A 22,385-nucleotide genomic window follows, 5' to 3' on the forward strand; every position below is an offset into this window, starting at 1 on the left:
TGGAAACGGGGTCGCGGGCGGTTGCGAGTTGGGGCTCGCAGCCGCCACTAAACGCGGCCCCGGGACGGATAGCGGCGGGATGGAGTGGCCCCGTCCCGCCGCTATGAGGCAGTGTGTCTACTGGGGGGACCGATTGTCCCACCGGGGGATGGGCGCGAAAGCGCGGGCACGGGGAGGATACCGGAAGAATGCTTCGAGCGATTCCCGGTATCCTCCCAAAGCGTGCCGAAGGGTCACCGTGGGGTTTTTAGTGGGTAGGTCCCGCGCCTGTCGTTGTACGGGCGCGGGGAATCCCACACACCCCTCCCACCTCTCCCCAAGGAGGTGGGAGGGAGTCTTTCGAAGATTTTCCCCACGACAAAAAAAAAAAAAAAAAAAAAAAAAAAAAAAAAAAAAAAAAAGTATGAGACTGATGAGGGCAAATCCCAGACCTAATCCAGACCTAACATGCGTTATCCTCGAAAATACTGATCGAGCCCAGCTTTAGTCGATTGTTTCAGTGTGGTACCACACTACTACGCGATCAAAACCAGTGAAAGCCCAGGATCTGGACAACAAGAATGAGAAATATGCGAAAGTATGAGCATAATGTGAGCAAATCCCAGACCTAACCTAGACCTAACATGCGTTATCCTTTAAAATATGGACCGAGACCAGGTTTAGTCGACTGTTTCAGTGTGGTACCACATTACTACGTGATCCAAAGCAGAAAAAGGCCAGGATGTGGCCATCAAGTATGAGAAATATGCAAAAGTATGAGCCTGATGAGTGCAAATCCCAGACCTAAGCTAGTCCTAACATGCGTTATCCTCTAAAATATCGATCGAAACCAGGTTTAGTCGACTGTTTCAGTGTGGTACCACATTACTACGTGATCGAAACCAGAAAAAGGCCAGGATGTGGCCATCAAGTATGAGAAATATGCAAAAGTATGAGCCTGATGAGGGCAAATCCCAGACCTAATCCAGACCTAACATGCGTTATCCTCGAAAATACTGATCGAGCCCAGCTTTAGTCGATTGTTTCAGTGTGGTACCACACTACTACGCGATCAAAACCAAAAAGAACCCAGAATCTGGCCATCGAGTATGAGAAATATGCGAAAGTATGAGCCTGATGAGAGCAAATCCCAGACTTAACCTAGACCTAACATGCGCTATCGTCTAAAATATTGATCGAAACCAGGTTTAATTGACTGTTTCAGTGTGGTACCACATTTCTATATGATCCAAACCACAAAAAACCCAGGATCTGTTCAAGAAGTATGTGAAGAATGCGGAAGTATGAGACTGATGAGGGCAAATCCCAGACCTAATCGAGACCGAACACAGACCTAACATGCGTTATCCTGTAAAATATTGATCGAGACCAGGGTTAATGGACTGTTTCAGTGTGGTACCACATTTCTACGTGATCCAAACCAGAAAAAACATGGGATCTGCTCAACAAGTATGTGAAGAATGCGAAATTATGAGCCTGATGAGGGCAAATCCTAGACCCAACTCTGACCTAACATGAGTCATCCTCTAAAATATTGATCAAAACCATGTTTAATCGACTGTTTCAGTGTGCTACCACACTACTATGTGATCCAAACCACAAAAAACACAGGATCTGTTCAAGAAGTATATGAAGAATGCGGAAGTATGAGACTGATGAGGGTAAATCCCAGACCTAATCCAGAACGAACACAGACCTAACATGCGTTATCCTCTAAAATATTGATCGAGACCAGGGTTAATGGACTGTTTCAGTGTGATACCACATTACCACGTGATCCAAACCTGAAAATGCCCGAGATCTGGCCAAGAAGTATGCGAAAAATGTGAAAGTATGACCCTGATGAGGGCAAATCCCAGGCTTAACCTAGACCTAACATGCGATATCCTCTAAAATATCGATCGAAACCAGGCTTAATGGACTGTTTCAGTGTGGAACCACATTACTGTGTGATCCCAACCATAAAAAGCCCAGAATCTGGCCATCAAGTATGAGAAATAAGCGATGGTATGAGCCTGATGCGAGCATATCCCACACCTAACGTAGACCTAGCATACGTTATCCTCAAAAATATTGATCGGAACCAGGTTTAATCGTCTCTTTCAGTGTGGTACTACATTACTACGTGATCCAAAGCAGAAAAATCCCAGGATCTGTTCAACAAGTATGTGAAGAATGCGAAAGTATGAGCCTGGTGAGGGCAAATCCCAGGCCTAATCTAGCCCTAATATGCGTTATCATCTAAAATATTGATCGAAATCTGGTTTAATCGACTGTTTCTGGGTGGTACCACATTACTATGTGATCCAAACCAGAACAAACCCAGGATCTGTTCAAGAAGTATGTGAAGAATGCGAAATTATGAGACTGATGAGGGCAAATCCCGGACCTACTCCAGACCTAACATGCGTTATCCCCTAACATACTGATCGAGACCAGGTTTAGTCGACTGTTTCAGTGTGGTACCACATTACTACGTGATCCAAACCAGAAAAAGCTCAGAATCTGGCCATCAAGTATGAGAAATGTGCGAAAGTATGAGCCTGATGAGAGCAAATCCCAGACCTAACCTAGACCTAACATGCGTTATCCTCTAAAATATTGATCGAAACCAGGCTTAATTGACTGTTTCAGTGTGGTACCACATTTCTATGTGATCCAAACCAGAAAGAGCAAAGGATCTGGCTAACAAGTAAGAGAAATATGCGAAAGTATGAGCCTGATGAGGGCAAATCCTAGACCCAACTCCGACCTAACATGAGTTATCCTCTGAAATATTGATCAAAACCATGTTTAATCGACTGTTTCAGTGTGGTACCACACTACTATGTGATACAAACCAGAAAAAACCCAGGATCTGTTCAAGAAGTATCTGAAGAATGCGGAAGTATGAGACTGATGAGGGCAAATTCCAGACCTTATCCAGACCTAATCCAGACCTAACATGCGTTATCCTCGAAAATACTGATCGAGACCAGCTTTAGTCGACCGTTTCAGTGTGGTACCACATTACTACGCGATCAAAACCAGAAAAAACCCAGAATCTGGCCATCAAGTATGAGAAATATGCGAAAGCATGAGCCTGATGAGAGCAAATCCCAGACCTAACCCAGACCTAACATGCGTTATCCTCTATAATATTGATCGTGACCAGGTTTAGTCGGCTGTTTCAGTGTGGTACCAGACTACTATGTGATCCAAACCAGAAAAAACCCAGGATCTGTTCAAGAAGTATGTGAAGAATGCAGAACTATGCGACTGATGAGGGCAAATCCCAGACCTAATCCAGACCTAATCCAGACCTAACATGCGTTATCCGCTAAAATACTGATCGAGACCAGGTTTAATCGACTGTTTCATTGTGGTACCACATTACTACGTGATCCAAACCAGAAAAAGCCCAGAATCTGTTCAAGAAGTATCTGAAGAATGCGGAAGTATGAGACTGATGAGGGCAAATCCCAGACCTAATCCAGACCTAACATGCGTTATCCTCTAACATACTGATCGTGACCAGGTTTAATTGACTGCTTCAGTGTGGTACCACATTTCTATGTGATCCAAACCAGAAAGAGCAAAGGATCTGGCCATCAAGTATGAGAAATATGCGAAAGTATGAGCCTGATGAGAGCAAATCCCAGAACTAACCTAGACCTAACATGCGTTATCCTTTAAAATATTGATCGAAACCAGGCTTAATTGACTGTTTCAGTGTGGTACCACATTTCTATGTGATCCAAACCAGAAAAAACCCAGGATCTGCTCAACAAGTATGTGAAAAATGCGAAAGTATGAGCCTCATGAGGGCAAATCCCAGACCTATCCCAGACCTAACTTGCGTTATCCTCTAAAATATTGATCGATACCAGGTTTAATAGACTGTTTCAGTGTGGTACCACATTACTGCGTGATCCAAACTAGAAAAAGCCCAGAATCTGGCCATCAGGTATGAGAAATATGCGAAAGTATGAGCCTGATGAGAGCAAATCCCAGACCTAACCTAGACCTAACATGCGTTATCCTCTAAAATATTGATCGAAACCAGGTTTAATTTACTGTTTCAGTGTGGTACCACATTTCTATGTGATCCAAACCAGAAAGAGCAAAGGATCTAGCTAACAAGTAAGAGAAATATGCGAAAGTATGAGCCTGATGAGGGCAAGTCCTAGACCCAACTCTGACCTAACATGAGTTATCCTCTAAGATATTGATCAAAACCATGTTTAATCGACTGTTTCAGTGAGGTACCACACTACTATGTGATCCAAACAAGAAAAAACCCAGGATCTGATCAAGAAGTATGTGAAGAATGCGGAAGTATGAGACTGATCAGGGCAAATCCCAGACCTAATCCAGACCTAACATGCGTTATCCTCTAACATACTGATCGTGACCAGGTTTAGTCGACTGTTTCAGTCTGGTACCACATTACTACGTGATCCAAACCAGAAAAAGCCCAGGATCAGGCCAACAAGTATGAGAAGTATGCGAAAGTGTGACCCCGATGAGGTCAAATCCCAGACCTAATCCAGACCTAACATGCGTTATCCTCTAATATACTGATCGAGACCAGGTTTAGTCGACTGTTTCAGTGTGGTACCACATTACTACGTGATCCAAACCAGAAAAAGCCCAGAATCTGGCCATCAAGTATGAGAAATATGCGAAAGTATGAGCCTGATGAGAGCAAATCCCAGACCTAACCTAGACCTAACATGGGTTATCCTCTAAAATATTGATCGTGACCAGGTTTAGTCGACTGTTTCTGGGTGGTACCACATTACTATGTGATCCAAACCAGAACAAACCCAGGATCTGTTCAAGAAGTTTGTGAAGAATGCGGAACTATGCGACTGATGAGGGCAAATCCCAGACCTAATCCAGACCTAATCCAGACCTAACATGCGTTATCCTCTAAAATACTGATCGAGACCAGGTTTAATCGACTGTTTCATTGTGGTACCACATTACTACGTGATCCAAACCAGAAAAAGCCCAGAATCTGTTCAAGAAGTATCTGAAGAATGCGGAAGTATGAGACTGATGAGGGCAAATCCCAGACCTAATCCAGACCTAATCCAGACCTAACATGCGTTATCCTCGAAAATACTGATCGAGACCAGCTTTAGTCGACCGTTTCAGTGTGGTACCACATTACTACGCGATCAAAACCAGAAAAAACCCAGAATCAGGCCATCAAGTATGAGAAATATGCGAAAATATGAGCCTGATGAGAGCAAATCCCAGACCTAACCTAGACCTAACATGCGTTATCCTCTATAGTATTGATCGTGACCAGGTTTAGTCGACTGATTCAGTGTGGTACCACACTACTATGTGATCCAAACCAGAAAAAACCCAGGATCTGTTCAAGAAGTATGTGAAGAATGCGGAAGTATGAGACTGATGAGGGCAAATCCCAGACCTAATCCAGACCTAATCCAGACCTAACATGCGTTATCCTCAAAAATATTGATCGAAACCAGGATTAATTGACTGTTTCAGTGTGGTACCACATTTCTATGTGATCCAAACCAGAAAGAGCAAAGGATCTGGCTAACAACTAAGAGAAATATGCGAAAGTATGAGCCTGATGAGGGCAAATCCTAGACCCAACTCTGACCTAACATGAGTTATCCTCTAAAATATTGATGAAAACCATGTTTAATCGACTGTTTCAGTGTGGTACCACACTACTATGTGATCTAAACCAGAAAAAACCCAGAATCTGGCCATAAAGTATGAGAAATATGCGAAAGTATGAGCCTGATGAGAGCAAATCCCAGACCTAACCTACACCTAACATGCGTTATCTTCTAAAATATTGATCGAAACCAGGATTAATTGACTGTTTCAGTGTGGTACCACATTTCTATGTGATCCAAACCAGAAAGAGCAAAGGATCTGGCTAACAAGTAAGAGAAATATGCGAAAGTATGAGCCTGATGAGGGCAAATCCTAGACCCAACTCTGACCTAACATGCGATATCCTCTAAAATATTGATCGCGGTCAGGTTTAATCAAAAGTTTCAGTGTGGTACCACACTACTATGTGATCCAAACCAGAAAAAACCCAGGATCTGATCAAGAAGTATGTGAAGAATGCGGAAGTATGAGACTGATAAGGGCAAATCCTAGACCCAACTCTGACATAACAAGAGTTATCCTCTAAAATATTGATCAAAACCATGTTTAATCGACTGTTTCAGTGAGGTACCACACTACTATGTGATCCAAACCAGAAAAAACCCAGGATCTGATCAAGAAGTATGTGAAGAATGCGGAACTATGCGACTGATGAGGGCAAATCCCAGACCTAATCCAGACCTAATCCAGACCTAACATGCGTTATCCTCTAAAATACTGATCGAGACCAGGTTTAATCGACTGTTTCATTGTGGTACCACATTACTACGTGATCCAAACCAGAAAAAGCCCAGAATCTGTTCAAGAAGTATCTGAAGAATGCGGAAGTATGAGACTGATGAGGGCAAATCCCAGACCTAATCCAGACCTGATCCAGACCTAACATGCGTTATCCTCGAAAATACTGATCGAGACCAGCTTTAGTCGACCGTTTCAGTGTGGTACCACATTACTACGCGATCAAAACCAGAAAAAACCCAGAACCAGGCCATCAAGTATGAGAAATATGCGAAAATATGAGCCTGATGAGAGCAAATCCCAGACCTAACCTAGACCTAACATGCGTTATCCTCTATAATATTGATCGTGACCAGGTTTAGTCGACTCTTTCAGTGTGGTACCACACTACTATGTGATCCAAACCAGAAAAAACCCAGGATCTGTTCAAGAAGTATGTGAAGAGTGCGGAAGTATGAGACTGATGAGGGCAAATCCCAGACCTAATCCAGACCTAATCCAGACCTAACATGCGTTATCCTCTAAAATACTGATCGAGACCAGGTTTAGTCGACTGTTACAGTGTGGTACCACATTACTACGTGATCCAAACCAGAAAAAGCCCAGAATCTGGCCATCAAGTATGAGAAATATGCGAAAGTATGAGCTTGATGAGTGCAAATCCCAGACCTAACCTAGACCTAACATGCCTTATCCTCTAAAATATAGATCGTGACCAGGTTTAGTCGACTGTTTCTGGGTGGTTCCACATTACTATGTAATCCAAACCAGAACAAACCCAGGATCTGTTCAAGAAGTTTGTGAAGATTGCGAAAGTATGAGACTGAAGAGGGCAAATCCCAGACCTAATCCATAGCTAATCCAGACCTAACATGCGTCATCCTCTAAAATATTGATCGAAACCAGGTTTAATTGTCTGTTTCAGTGTGGTACCACATTTCTATGTGATCCAAACCAGAAAGAGCAAAGGATCTGGCTAACAAGTAAGAGAAATATGCGAAAGTATGAGCCTGATGAGGGCAAATCCTAGACCCAACTCTGACCTAACATGAGTCATCCTCTAAAATATTGATCAAAACCACGTTTAATCGACCGTTTCAGTGTGGTACTACACTGCTATGTGATCCAAACCACCAAAAACACAGGATCTGTTCAAGAAGTATGTGAAGAATGCGGAAGCATGAGACTGGTGTGGGCAAATCCCAGACCTAATCCAGACCGAACACAGACCTAACATGCATTATCCTCTAAAATATTGATCGAGACCAGGGTTAATGGACTGTTTCAGTGTGATACCACATTACCACGTGATCCAAACCTGAAAATGCCCGAGATCTGGCCAACAAGTATGCGAAAAATATGAAAGTATGACCCTGATGAGGGCAAATCCGAGGCTTAACCTACACCTAACATGCGATATCCTCTAAAATATCGATCGAAACCAGGTTTAATGGACTGTTTCAGTGTGGAACCACATTACTGTGTGATCCCAACCAGAACAAGCCCAGAATCTGGCCATCAAGTATGAGAAATAAGCGAAGGTATGAGCCTGATGCGAGCAAATCCCCCACTTAACGTAGACCTAGCATGCGTTATCCTCAAAAATATTGATCGGAACCAGGTTTAATCGTCTTTTTCAGTGTGGTACCACATTACTACGTGATCCAAAGCAGAAAAATCCCAAGATCTGTTCAACAAGTATGTGAAGAATGCGAAATTATGAGCCTGATGTGGGCAAATTCAAGGCCTCACCTAGACCTAACATGCGTTATCCTCAAAAATATTGATCGAAACCAGGATTAATTGACTGTTTCAGTGTGGTACCACATTTCTATGTGATTCAAACCAGAAAGAGCAAAGGATCTGGCTAACAACTAAGAGAAATATGCGAAAGTATGAGCCTGATGAGGGCAAATCCTAGACCCAACTCTGACATAGCAAGAGTTATCCTCTAAAATATTGATCAAAACCATGTTTAATCGACTGTTTCAGTGAGGTACCACACTACTATGTGATCCAAACCAGAAAAAACCCAGGATCTGATCAAGAAGTATGTGAAGAATGCGGAAGTATGAGACTGATGAGGGCAAATCCCAGACCTAATCCAGACCTAATCCAGACCTAACATGCGTTATCCTCTGAAATACTGATCGTGACCAGGTTTAGTCGACTGTTTCAGTCTGGTACCACATTACTACGTGGTCCAAACCAGAAAAAGCCCGGGATCAGGCCAACAAGTATGAGAAGTATGCGAAAGTATGAGCTTGATGAGAGCAAATCCCAGACCTAACCTAGACCTAAAATGAGTTATCCTCTAAAATGTTGACCGAGACCAGGGTTAATGGACTGGTTCAGTGTGATACCACATTACCACGTGATCCAAACCTGAAAATGCCCGAGATCTGGCCAACCAGTATGCGAAAAATGTGAAAGATTGACCCTGTTGGGGGCAAATCCCAGGCTTAACCTAGAGCTAACATGCGATATCCTCCAAAATATCGATCGAAACCAGGTTTAATGGACTGTTTCAGTGTGGAACCACATTACTGTGTGATCCCAACCAGAAAAAGCCCAGAATCTGGCCATCAAGTATGAGAAATAAGCGAAGGTATAAGCCTGATGCGAGCAAATCCCACACCTAACGTAGACCTAGCATGCGTTATCCTCAAAAATATTGATCGGAACCAGGTTTAATTGACAGTTTCAGTGTGGCACCACATTTCTATGTGATCCAAACCAGAAAGAGCCCAGAATCTGGCCATCAAGTATGAGAAATATGCGAAAGTATGAGACTGATGAGGGCAAATCCCAGACCTAATCCAGACCTAATCCAGACCTAACATGCGTTATCCTCGAAAATACTGATCGAGAACAGCTTTAGTCGACCGTTTCAGTGTGGTACCACATTACTACGTGATCCAAACCAGAAAAAGCCCAGAATCTGGCCATCAAGTATGAGAAATATGCGAAAGTATGAGCTTGATGAGTGCAAATCCCAGACCTAACCTAGACCTAACATGCCTTATCCTCTAAAATATAGATCGTGACCAGGTTTAGTCGACTGTTTCTGGGTGGTTCCACATTACTATGTGATCCAAACCAGAACAAACCCAGGATCTGTTCAAGAAGTTTGTGAAGATTGCGAAAGTATGAGACTGATGAGGGCAAATCCCAGACCTAATCCATACCTAATCCAGACCTAACATGCGTCATCCTCTAAAATATTGATCGAAACCAGGTTTAATTGTCTGTTTCAGTGTGGTACCACATTTCTATGTGATCCAAACCAGAAAGAGCGAAGGATCTGGCTAACAAGTAAGAGAAATATGCGAAAGTATGAGCCTGATGAGGGCAAATCCTAGACCCAACTCTGACCTAACATGAGTCATCCTCTAAAATATTGATCAAAACCACGTTTACTCGACCGTTTCTGTGTGGTACTACACTGCTATGTGATCCAAACCACAAAAAACACAGGATCTGTTCAAGAAGTATGTGAAGAATGCGGAAGCATGATACTGATATGGGCAAATCCCAGACCTAATCCAGACCGAACACAGACCTAACATGCATTATCCTCTAAAATATTGATCGAAACCAGGGTTAATGGACTGTTTCAGTGTGATACCACATTACCACGTGATCCAAACCTGAAAATGCCCGAGATCTGGCCAACAAGTATGCGAAAAATATGAAAGTATGACCCTGATGAGGGCAAATCCGAGGCTTAACCTAGACCTAACATGCGATATCCTCTAAAATATCAATCGAAACCAGGTTTAATGGACTGTTTCAGTGTGGAACCACATTACTGTGTGATCCCAACCAGAACAAGCCCAGAATCTGGCCATCAAGTATGAGAAATAAGCGAAGGTATGAGCCTGATGCGAGCAAATCCCCCACTTAACGTAGACCTAGCATGCGTTATCCTCAAAAATATTGATCGGAACCAGGTTTAATCGTCTTTTTCAGTGTGGTACCACATTACTACGTGATCCAAACCAGAAAAAGCGCAGAATCTGGCCATAAAGTATGAGAAATATGCGAAAGTATGAGCCTGATGAGAGCAAATCCCAGACCAAACCTACACCTAACATGCGTTATCTTCTAAAATATTGATCGAAACCAGGATTAATTGACTGTTTCAGTGTGGTACCACATTTCTATGTGATCCAAACCAGAAAAAGCCCAGAATCTGGCCATAAAGTAAGAGAAATATGCGAAAGTATGAGCCTGATGAGGGCAAATCCTAGACCCAACTCTGACATAACAAGAGTTATCCTCTAAAATATTGATCAAAACCATGTTTAATCGACTGTTTCAGTGAGGTACCACACTACTATGTGATCCAAACCAGAAAAAACCCAGGATCTGATCAAGAAGTATGTGAAGAATGCGGAAGTATGAGACTGATGAGGGCAAATCCCAGACCTAATCCAGACCTAATCCAGACCTAACATGCGTTATCCTCTGAAATACTGATCGTGACCAGGTTTAGTCGACTGTTTCAGTCTGGTACCACATTACTACGTGATCCAAACCAGAAAAAGCCCGGGATCAGGCCAACAAGTATGAGAAGTATGCGAAAGTATGACCCTGATGAGGTCAAATCCCAGACCTAATCCAGACGTAACATGCGTTATCCTCTAAAATACTGATCGAGACTACGTTTAGTCGACTGTTTCTGGGTGGTACCACATTACTATGTGATCCAAACCAGAACAAACCCAGGATCTGTTCAAGAAGTTTGTGAAGAATGTGAAAGTATGAGATTCAAGAGGGCAAATCCCAGACCTAATCCAGACCTAATCCAGACCTAACATGAGTTATCCTCTAAAATATTGATCGAAACCAGGTTTAATTGACTGTTTCAGTGTGGCACCACATTTCTATGTGATCCAAACCAGAAAGAGCAAAGGATCTGGCTAACACGTAAGAGAAATATGCGAAAGTATGAGCCTGATGAGGGCAAATCCTAGACCCAACTCTGACCTAACATGAGTTATCCTCTAAGATATTGATCAAAACCATGTTTAATCGACTGTTTCAGTGTGGTACCACACTACTATGTGATCTAAACCAGAAAAAACCCAGAATCTGGCCATAAAGTATGAGAAATATGCGAAAGTATGAGCCTGATGAGAGCAAATCCCAGACCAAACCTACACCTAACATGCGTTATCTTCTAAAACATTGATCGAAACCAGGATTAATTGACTGTTTCAGTGTGGTACCACATTTCTATGTGATCCAAACCAGAAAGAGCAAAGGATCTGGCTAACAAGTAAGAGAAATATGCGAAAGTATGAGCCTGATGAGGGCAAATCCTAGACCCAACTCTGACCTAACATGCGATATCCTCTAAAATATTGATCGCGGTCAGGTTTAATCAAAAGTTTCAGTGTGGTACCACACTACTATGTGATCCAAACCAGAAAAAACCCAGGATCTGATCAAGAAGTATGTGAAGAATGCGGAAGTATGAGACTGATGAGGGCAAATCCTAGACCCAACTCTGACATAACAAGAGTTATCCTCTAAAATATTGATCAAAACCATGTTTAATCGACTGTTTCAGTGAGGTACCACACTACTATGTGATCCAAACCAGAAAAAACCCAGGATCTGATCAAGAAGTATGTGAAGAATGCGGAAGTATGAGACTGATGAGGGCAAATCCCAGACCTAATCCAGACCTAATCCAGACCTAACATGCGTTATCCTCTGAAATACTGATCGTGACCAGGTTTAGTCGACTGTTTCAGTCTGGTACCACATTACTACGTGATCCAAACCAGAAAAAGACCGGGATCAGGCCAACAAGTATGAGAAGTATGCGAAAGTATGACCCTGATGAGGTCAAATCCCAGACCTAATCCAGACCTAATCCAGACCTAACATGCGTTATCCTCTAAAATATTGATCGAGACCAGGGTTAATGTACTGGTTCAGTGTGGTACCACATTACTACGTGATCCAAAGCAGAAAAATCCCAGGATCTGTTCAACAAGTATGTGAAGAATGCGAAAGTATGAGACTGATGAGGGCAAATCCTAGACCCAACTCTGACATAACAAGAGTTATCCTCTAAAATATTGATCAAAACCATGTTTAATCGACTGTTTCAGTGAGGTACCACACTACTATGTGATCCAAACCAGAAAAAACCCAGGATCTGATCAAGAAGTTTGTGAAGAATGTGAAAGTATGAGATTCAAGAGGGCAAATCCCAGACCTAATCCAGACCTAATCCAGACCTAACATGCGTTATCCTCTAAAATATTGATCGAGACCAGGGTTAATGGACTGTTTCAGTGTGGTACCACATTTCTATGTGATCCAAACCAGAAAGAGCAAAGGATCTGGCTAACAAGTAAGAGAAATATGCGAAAGTATGAGCTTGATGAGTGCAAATCCCAGACCTAACCTAGACCTAACATGCGTTATCCTCTATAATATTGATCGTGACCAGGTTTAGTCGACTGTTTCAGTGTGGTACCACACTACTATGTGATCCAAACCAGAAAAAACCCAGGATCTGTTCAAGAAGTATGTGAAGAATGCGGAAGTATGAGACTGATGAGGGCAAATCCCAGACCTAATCCGGACCTAATCCAGACCTAACATGCGTTATCCTCTAAAATACTGATCGAGACCAGGTTTAGTCGACTGTTACAGTGTGGTACCACATTACTACGTGATCCAAACCAGAAAAAGCCCAGAATCTGGCCATCAAGTATGAGAAATATGCGAAAGTATGAGCTTGATGAGTGCAAATCCCAGACCTAACCTAGACCTAACATGCCTTATCCTCTAAAATATAGATCGTGACCAGGTTTAGTCGACTGTTTCTGGGTGGTTCCACATTACTATGTGATCCAAACCAGAACAAACCCAGGATCTGTTCAAGAAGTTTGTGAAGATTGCGAAAGTATGAGACTGATGAGGGCAAATCCCAGACCTAATCCATACCTAATCCAGACCTAACATGCGTCATCCTCTAAAATATTGATCGAAACCAGGTTTAATTGTCTGTTTCAGTGTGGTACCACATTTCTATGTGATCCAAACCAGAAAGAGCGAAGGATCTGGCTAACAAGTAAGAGAAATATGCGAAAGTATGAGCCTGATGAGGGCAAATCCTAGACCCAACTCTGACCTAACATGAGTCATCCTCTAAAATATTGATCAAAACCACGTTTAATCGACCGTTTCTGTGTGGTACTACACTGCTATGTGATCCAAACCACAAAAAACACAGGATCTGTTCAAGAAGTATGTGAAGAATGCGGAAGCATGATACTGATATGGGCAAATCCCAGACCTAATCCAGACCGAACACAGACCTAACATGCATTATCCTCTAAAATATTGATCGAAACCAGGGTTAATGGACTGTTTCAGTGTGATACCACATTACCACGTGATCCAAACCTGAAAATGCCCGAGATCTGGCCAACAAGTATGCGAAAAATATGAAAGTATGACCCTGATGAGGGCAAATCCGAGGCTTAACCTACACCTAACATGCGATATCCTCTAAAATATCGATCGAAACCAGGTTTAATGGACTGTTTCAGTGTGGAACCACATTACTGTGTGATCCCAACCAGAACAAGCCCAGAATCTGGCCATCAAGTATGAGAAATAAGCGAAGGTATGAGCCTGATGCGAGCAAATCCCCCACTTAACGTAGACCTAGCATGCGTTATCCTCAAAAATATTGATCGGAACCAGGTTTAATCGTCTTTTTCAGTGTGGTACCACATTACTACGTGATCCAAAGCAGAAAAATCCCAAGATCTGTTCAACAAGTATGTGAAGAATGCGAAATTATGAGCCTGATGTGGGCAAATTCAAGGCCTCACCTAGACCTAACATGCGTTATCCTCAAAAATATTGATCGAAACCAGGATTAATTGACTGTTTCAGTGTGGTACCACATTTCTATGTGATTCAAACCAGAAAGAGCAAAGGATCTGGCTAACAACTAAGAGAAATATGCGAAAGTATGAGCCTGATGAGGGCAAATCCTAGACCCAACTCTGACATAGCAAGAGTTATCCTCTAAAATATTGATCAAAACCATGTTTAATCGACTGTTTCAGTGAGGTACCACACTACTATGTGATCCAAACCAGAAAAAACCCAGGATCTGATCAAGAAGTATGTGAAGAATGCGGAAGTATGAGACTGATGAGGGCAAATCCCAGACCTAATCCAGACCTAATCCAGACCTAACATGCGTTATCCTCTGAAATACTGATCGTGACCAGGTTTAGTCGACTGTTTCAGTCTGGTACCACATTACTACGTGGTCCAAACCAGAAAAAGCCCGGGATCAGGCCAACAAGTATGAGAAGTATGCGAAAGTATGAGCTTGATGAGAGCAAATCCCAGACCTAACCTAGACCTAAAATGAGTTATCCTCTAAAATGTTGACCGAGACCAGGGTTAATGGACTGGTTCAGTGTGATACCACATTACCACGTGATCCAAACCTGAAAATGCCCGAGATCTGGCCAACCAGTATGCGAAAAATGTGAAAGATTGACCCTGTTGGGGGCAAATCCCAGGCTTAACCTAGAGCTAACATGCGATATCCTCCAAAATATCGATCGAAACCAGGTTTAATGGACTGTTTCAGTGTGGAACCACATTACTGTGTGATCCCAACCAGAAAAAGCCCAGAATCTGGCCATCAAGTATGAGAAATAAGCGAAGGTATAAGCCTGATGCGAGCAAATCCCACACCTAACGTAGACCTAGCATGCGTTATCCTCAAAAATATTGATCGGAACCAGGTTTAATTGACAGTTTCAGTGTGGCACCACATTTCTATGTGATCCAAACCAGAAAGAGCCCAGAATCTGGCCATCAAGTATGAGAAATATGCGAAAGTATGAGACTGATGAGGGCAAATCCCAGACCTAATCCAGACCTAATCCAGACCTAACATGCGTTATCCTCGAAAATACTGATCGAGAACAGCTTTAGTCGACCGTTTCAGTGTGGTACCACATTACTACGTGATCCAAACCAGAAAAAGCCCAGAATCTGGCCATCAAGTATGAGAAATATGCGAAAGTATGAGCTTGATGAGTGCAAATCCCAGACCTAACCTAGACCTAACATGCCTTATCCTCTAAAATATAGATCGTGACCAGGTTTAGTCGACTGTTTCTGGGTGGTTCCACATTACTATGTGATCCAAACCAGAACAAACCCAGGATCTGTTCAAGAAGTTTGTGAAGATTGCGAAAGTATGAGACTGATGAGGGCAAATCCCAGACCTAATCCATACCTAATCCAGACCTAACATGCGTCATCCTCTAAAATATTGATCGAAACCAGGTTTAATTGTCTGTTTCAGTGTGGTACCACATTTCTATGTGATCCAAACCAGAAAGAGCGAAGGATCTGGCTAACAAGTAAGAGAAATATGCGAAAGTATGAGCCTGATGAGGGCAAATCCTAGACCCAACTCTGACCTAACATGAGTCATCCTCTAAAATATTGATCAAAACCACGTTTACTCGACCGTTTCTGTGTGGTACTACACTGCTATGTGATCCAAACCACAAAAAACACAGGATCTGTTCAAGAAGTATGTGAAGAATGCGGAAGCATGATACTGATATGGGCAAATCCCAGACCTAATCCAGACCGAACACAGACCTAACATGCATTATCCTCTAAAATATTGATCGAAACCAGGGTTAATGGACTGTTTCAGTGTGATACCACATTACCACGTGATCCAAACCTGAAAATGCCCGAGATCTGGCCAACAAGTATGCGAAAAATATGAAAGTATGACCCTGATGAGGGCAAATCCGAGGCTTAACCTAGACCTAACATGCGATATCCTCTAAAATATCAATCGAAACCAGGTTTAATGGACTGTTTCAGTGTGGAACCACATTACTGTGTGATCCCAACCAGAACAAGCCCAGAATCTGGCCATCAAGTATGAGAAATAAGCGAAGGTATGAGCCTGATGCGAGCAAATCCCCCACTTAACGTAGACCTAGCATGCGTTATCCTCAAAAATATTGATCGGAACCAGGTTTAATCGTCTTTTTCAGTGTGGTACCACATTACTACGTGATCCAAACCAGAAAAAGCGCAGAATCTGGCCATAAAGTATGAGAAATATGCGAAAGTATGAGCCTGATGAGAGCAAATCCCAGACCAAACCTACACCTAACATGCGTTATCTTCTAAAATATTGATCGAAACCAGGATTAATTGACTGTTTCAGTGTGGTACCACATTTCTATGTGATCCAAACCAGAAAAAGCCCAGAATCTGGCCATAAAGTAAGAGAAATATGCGAAAGTATGAGCCTGATGAGGGCAAATCCTAGACCCAACTCTGACATAACAAGAGTTATCCTCTAAAATATTGATCAAAACCATGTTTAATCGACTGTTTCAGTGAGGTACCACACTACTATGTGATCCAAACCAGAAAAAACCCAGGATCTGATCAAGAAGTATGTGAAGAATGCGGAAGTATGAGACTGATGAGGGCAAATCCCAGACCTAATCCAGACCTAATCCAGACCTAACATGCGTTATCCTCTGAAATACTGATCGTGACCAGGTTTAGTCGACTGTTTCAGTCTGGTACCACATTACTACGTGATCCAAACCAGAAAAAGCCCGGGATCAGGCCAACAAGTATGAGAAGTATGCGAAAGTATGACCCTGATGAGGTCAAATCCCAGACCTAATCCAGACGTAACATGCGTTATCCTCTAAAATACTGATCGAGACTACGTTTAGTCGACTGTTTCTGGGTGGTACCACATTACTATGTGATCCAAACCAGAACAAACCCAGGATCTGTTCAAGAAGTTTGTGAAGAATGTGAAAGTATGAGATTCAAGAGGGCAAATCCCAGACCTAATCCAGACCTAATCCAGACCTAACATGAGTTATCCTCTAAAATATTGATCGAAACCAGGTTTAATTGACTGTTTCAGTGTGGCACCACATTTCTATGTGATCCAAACCAGAAAGAGCAAAGGATCTGGCTAACACGTAAGAGAAATATGCGAAAGTATGAGCCTGATGAGGGCAAATCCTAGACCCAACTCTGACCTAACATGAGTTATCCTCTAAGATATTGATCAAAACCATGTTTAATCGACTGTTTCAGTGTGGTACCACACTACTATGTGATCTAAACCAGAAAAAACCCAGAATCTGGCCATAAAGTATGAGAAATATGCGAAAGTATGAGCCTGATGAGAGCAAATCCCAGACCAAACCTACACCTAACATGCGTTATCTTCTAAAACATTGATCGAAACCAGGATTAATTGACTGTTTCAGTGTGGTACCACATTTCTATGTGATCCAAACCAGAAAGAGCAAAGGATCTGGCTAACAAGTAAGAGAAATATGCGAAAGTATGAGCCTGATGAGGGCAAATCCTAGACCCAACTCTGACCTAACATGCGATATCCTCTAAAATATTGATCGCGGTCAGGTTTAATCAAAAGTTTCAGTGTGGTACCACACTACTATGTGATCCAAACCAGAAAAAACCCAGGATCTGATCAAGAAGTATGTGAAGAATGCGGAAGTATGAGACTGATGAGGGCAAATCCTAGACCCAACTCTGACATAACAAGAGTTATCCTCTAAAATATTGATCAAAACCATGTTTAATCGACTGTTTCAGTGAGGTACCACACTACTATGTGATCCAAACCAGAAAAAACCCAGGATCTGATCAAGAAGTATGTGAAGAATGCGGAAGTATGAGACTGATGAGGGCAAATCCCAGACCTAATCCAGACCTAATCCAGACCTAACATGCGTTATCCTCTGAAATACTGATCGTGACCAGGTTTAGTCGACTGTTTCAGTCTGGTACCACATTACTACGTGATCCAAACCAGAAAAAGACCGGGATCAGGCCAACAAGTATGAGAAGTATGCGAAAGTATGACCCTGATGAGGTCAAATCCCAGACCTAATCCAGACCTAATCCAGACCTAACATGCGTTATCCTCTAAAATATTGATCGAGACCAGGGTTAATGTACTGGTTCAGTGTGGTACCACATTACTACGTGATCCAAAGCAGAAAAATCCCAGGATCTGTTCAACAAGTATGTGAAGAATGCGAAAGTATGAGACTGATGAGGGCAAATCCTAGACCCAACTCTGACATAACAAGAGTTATCCTCTAAAATATTGATCAAAACCATGTTTAATCGACTGTTTCAGTGAGGTACCACACTACTATGTGATCCAAACCAGAAAAAACCCAGGATCTGATCAAGAAGTTTGTGAAGAATGTGAAAGTATGAGATTCAAGAGGGCAAATCCCAGACCTAATCCAGACCTAATCCAGACCTAACATGCGTTATCCTCTAAAATATTGATCGAGACCAGGGTTAATGGACTGTTTCAGTGTGGTACCACATTTCTATGTGATCCAAACCAGAAAGAGCAAAGGATCTGGCTAACAAGTAAGAGAAATATGCGAAAGTATGAGCTTGATGAGTGCAAATCCCAGACCTAACCTAGACCTAACATGCGTTATCCTCTATAATATTGATCGTGACCAGGTTTAGTCGACTGTTTCAGTGTGGTACCACACTACTATGTGATCCAAACCAGAAAAAACCCAGGATCTGTTCAAGAAGTATGTGAAGAATGCGGAAGTATGAGACTGATGAGGGCAAATCCCAGACCTAATCCGGACCTAATCCAGACCTAACATGCGTTATCCTCTAAAATACTGATCGAGACCAGGTTTAGTCGACTGTTACAGTGTGGTACCACATTACTACGTGATCCAAACCAGAAAAAGCCCAGAATCTGGCCATCAAGTATGAGAAATATGCGAAAGTATGAGCTTGATGAGTGCAAATCCCAGACCTAACCTAGACCTAACATGCCTTATCCTCTAAAATATAGATCGTGACCAGGTTTAGTCGACTGTTTCTGGGTGGTTCCACATTACTATGTGATCCAAACCAGAACAAACCCAGGATCTGTTCAAGAAGTTTGTGAAGATTGCGAAAGTATGAGACTGATGAGGGCAAATCCCAGACCTAATCCATACCTAATCCAGACCTAACATGCGTCATCCTCTAAAATATTGATCGAAACCAGGTTTAATTGTCTGTTTCAGTGTGGTACCACATTTCTATGTGATCCAAACCAGAAAGAGCGAAGGATCTGGCTAACAAGTAAGAGAAATATGCGAAAGTATGAGCCTGATGAGGGCAAATCCTAGACCCAACTCTGACCTAACATGAGTCATCCTCTAAAATATTGATCAAAACCACGTTTAATCGACCGTTTCTGTGTGGTACTACACTGCTATGTGATCCAAACCACAAAAAACACAGGATCTGTTCAAGAAGTATGTGAAGAATGCGGAAGCATGATACTGATATGGGCAAATCCCAGACCTAATCCAGACCGAACACAGACCTAACATGCATTATCCTCTAAAATATTGATCGAAACCAGGGTTAATGGACTGTTTCAGTGTGATACCACATTACCACGTGATCCAAACCTGAAAATGGCCGAGATCTGGCCAACAAGTATGCGAAAAATATGAAAGTATGTCCCTGATGAGGGCAAATCCGAGGCTTAACCTAGACCTAACATGCGATATCCTCTAAAATATCAATCGAAACCAGGTTTAATGGACTGTTTCAGTGTGGAACCACATTACTGTGTGATCCCAACCAGAACAAGCCCAGAATCTGGCCATCAAGTATGAGAAATAAGCGAAGGTATGAGCCTGATGCGAGCAAATCCCCCACTTAACGTAGACCTAGCATGCGTTATCCTCAAAAATATTGATCGGAACCAGGTCTAATCGTCTTTTTCAGTGTGGTACCACATTACTACGTGATCCAAACCAGAAAAAGCCCAGAATCTGGCCATAAAGTATGAGAAATATGCGAAAGTATGAGCCTGATGAGAGCAAATCCCAGACCAAACCTACACCTAACATGCGTTATCTTCTAAAATATTGATCGAAACCAGGATTAATTGACTGTTTCAGTGTGGTACCACATTTCTATGTGATCCAAACCAGAAAGAGCAAAGGATCTGGCTAACAAGTAAGAGAAATATGCGAAAGTATGAGCCTGATGAGGGCAAATCCTAGACCCAACTCTGACCTAACATGCGATATCCTCTAAAATATTGATCGCGGTCAGGTTTAATCAAAAGTTTCAGTGTGGTACCACACTACTATGTGATCCAAACCAGAAAAAACCCAGGATCTGATCAAGAAGTATGTGAAGAATGCGGAAGTATGAGACTGATGAGGGCAAATCCTAGACCCAACTCTGACATAACAAGAGTTATCCTCTAAAATATTGATCAAAACCATGTTTAATCGACTGTTTCAGTGAGGTACCACACTACTATGTGATCCAAACCAGAAAAAACCCAGGATCTGATCAAGAAGTATGTGAAGAATGCGGAAGTATGAGACTGATGAGGGCAAATCCCAGACCTAATCCAGACCTAATCCAGACCTAACATGCGTTATCCTCTGAAATACTGATCGTGACCAGGTTTAGTCGACTGTTTCAGTCTGGTACCACATTACTACGTGATCCAAACCAGAAAAAGCCCGGGATCAGGCCAACAAGTATGAGAAGTATGCGAAAGTATGACCCTGATGAGGTCAAATCCCAGACCTAATCCAGACGTAACATGCGTTATCCTCTAAAATACTGATCGAGACTACGTTTAGTCGACTGTTTCTGGGTGGTACCACATTACTATGTGATCCAAACCAGAACAAACCCAGGATCTGTTCAAGAAGTTTGTGAAGAATGTGAAAGTATGAGATTCAAGAGGGCAAATCCCAGACCTAATCCAGACCTAATCCAGACCTAACATGAGTTATCCTCTAAAATATTGATCGAAACCAGGTTTAATTGACTGTTTCAGTGTGGCACCACATTTCTATGTGATCCAAACCAGAAAGAGCAAAGGATCTGGCTAACACGTAAGAGAAATATGCGAAAGTATGAGCCTGATGAGGGCAAATCCTAGACCCAACTTTGACCTAACATGAGTTATCCTCTAAGATATTGATCAAAACCATGTTTAATCGACTGTTTCAGTGTGGTACCACACTACTATGTGATCTAAACCAGAAAAAACCCAGAATCTGGCCATAAAGTATGAGAAATATGCGAAAGTATGAGCCTGATGAGAGCAAATCCCAGACCAAACCTACACCTAACATGCGTTATCTTCTAAAATATTGATCGAAGCCAGGATTAATTGACTGTTTCAGTGTGGTACCACATTTCTATGTGATCCAAACCAGAAAGAGCAAAGGATCTGGCTAACAAGTAAGAGAAATATGCGAAAGTATGAGCCTGATGAGGGCAAATCCTAGACCCAACTCTGACCTAACATGCGATATCCTCTAAAATATTGATCGCGGTCAGGTTTAATCAAAAGTTTCAGTGTGGTACCACACTACTATGTGATCCAAACCAGAAAAAACCCAGGATCTGATCAAGAAGTATGTGAAGAATGCGGAAGTATGAGACTGATGAGGGCAAATCCTAGACCCAACTCTGACATAACAAGAGTTATCCTCTAAAATATTGATCAAAACCATGTTTAATCGACTGTTTCAGTGAGGTACCACACTACTATGTGATCCAAACCAGAAAAAACCCAGGATCTGATCAAGAAGTATGTGAAGAATGCGGAAGTATGAGACTGATGAGGGCAAATCCCAGACCTAATCCAGACCTAATCCAGACCTAACATGCGTTATCCTCTGAAATACTGATCGTGACCAGGTTTAGTCGACTGTTTCAGTCTGGTACCACATTACTACGTGATCCAAACCAGAAAAAGACCGGGATCAGGCCAACAAGTATGAGAAGTATGCGAAAGTATGACCCTGATGAGGTCAAATCCCAGACCTAATCCAGACCTAATCCAGACCTAACATGCGTTATCCTCTAAAATATTGATC

This window comes from Colletes latitarsis, chromosome 1 (assembly GCF_051014445.1).
Source record: "Colletes latitarsis isolate SP2378_abdomen chromosome 1, iyColLati1, whole genome shotgun sequence".
Classification (NCBI taxonomy): Eukaryota; Metazoa; Arthropoda; class Insecta; order Hymenoptera; family Colletidae; genus Colletes; species Colletes latitarsis.